General features: G+C 33.1%; 1 protein-coding gene across 1 annotated transcript in view; it reads left to right on the top strand.

Annotated features, from left to right (window-relative positions):
* Nucleotides 1–1,366, top strand: part of LOC109486362 (nipped-B-like protein) — a 33,567-nt gene that overhangs the window by 8,876 nt on the left and 23,325 nt on the right. The gene's annotated exons all lie outside the window — the stretch shown is intronic.

The raw sequence follows: 1,366 nt of genomic DNA, 5'->3' as shown, positions 1-1,366 counted from the left end.
AAATGCATGATGGGTAAAATCCGCCATTTTTCTAGATAACTAACTGCATGGTCCCCGCTACACAGCGAGCGCGGGTGTCGAATCCCGCTACGTAGCTAAAAATATGAGTTTACCTGGGCCGTAAGTGGAGATTTTATATCTTATTGGACGGCAAAGATGACAGACGTTTCTTGCCGTAGGCGAACTTGTCCACTGGAAACGACGCTTCCTTGAATCATCTGCATATCCTATTTGCAGATGATTCAAATCTTTTTCTTTCAAACTCGAATTTTGATACGCTAGTAAACCTGGCTAACGAAGAATTGAAAAAGGTTATATCGTGGTTTGAGGCAAATAAATTATCAGTCAATGTTAAGAAGACATACTACCTTATTTTCTGTAATAGAAATAAAACCTACAATAGAAGCGCCAAAATCTTTTTAAAAAATGTGACCCTTTCTCAAGAGAGTCAAGCCAAATTCTTAGGTATAATCATTGATGAACGATTGACCTGGAAACCACATATAACTATGTTAGGTAAAAAAATTTCAAAAACAATCGGTATTATTGGAAAAATTAAACATCTTCTTACTCAAAAAACCATTATTACCATATACAATAGCTTAATATACCCATATCTAACCTACGGTAATATAGTCTGGGGATGCGCCTACAAAACCACACTACAGCCCCTAGTATTACTCCAAAAAAGATTTGTTCGTTCAGCCACCGGCGCCAGTTTCCACGCACATTCTGCACCTTTGTTTACAAAACTTAATATTTTGAATATTTTTGACATAAACAAACTTCATCTGATGCTATTTACGTTTAAATTCCTTACTTGTTCTCTTCCAGACACATTTAATGGTCTTCTAAATCTTAATTCCCATTTTCATACTTACCATACTCGACAAAGTGCCCATTTCCATATCCCCCTAGTTAGAACGTCCGTAGCCCAAATGAGTGTAAAATATAAATGTATAACTACATGGAATAATCTCCCGCTCCACCTAAAATGTTTAACATCAATAATTAGCTTTAAACGAAATCTTAAAAATCACCTACTTTTCTTTTCCACCGACATTTGATTTCTTATTACTTTGATTTCATCTGTATAAGTTTGAATCTCCGTTTCTCTTTAAAATTCATTTATTTTCTTGAGTTATTGCTTCAATTCTGCCAATGTCTGTATTGCAGTTAAAGTTCTGTTAACGTTAAAGTAATAGTTTTTAACATATCATTTCTAATTAGCGTTATTTATCAATCACTTTTGTTATTCATGTTACTATTTGTTTTGTTACTATTATCATTTTGATCATATTGATCAAATTTATTAATTACCTATTGTTATTTATTATTATCATTTGATTTGTTAGCATTATTTCAG

Source organism: Branchiostoma belcheri, unplaced genomic scaffold (genome assembly GCF_001625305.1).
Source record: "Branchiostoma belcheri isolate BF01 breed outbred unplaced genomic scaffold, Haploidv18h27 scaffold8, whole genome shotgun sequence".
Classification (NCBI taxonomy): domain Eukaryota; kingdom Metazoa; phylum Chordata; class Leptocardii; order Amphioxiformes; family Branchiostomatidae; genus Branchiostoma; species Branchiostoma belcheri.
Note: the sequence above shows the minus strand (reverse complement) of the source record. Positions and strands in the feature narration are given on the sequence as shown.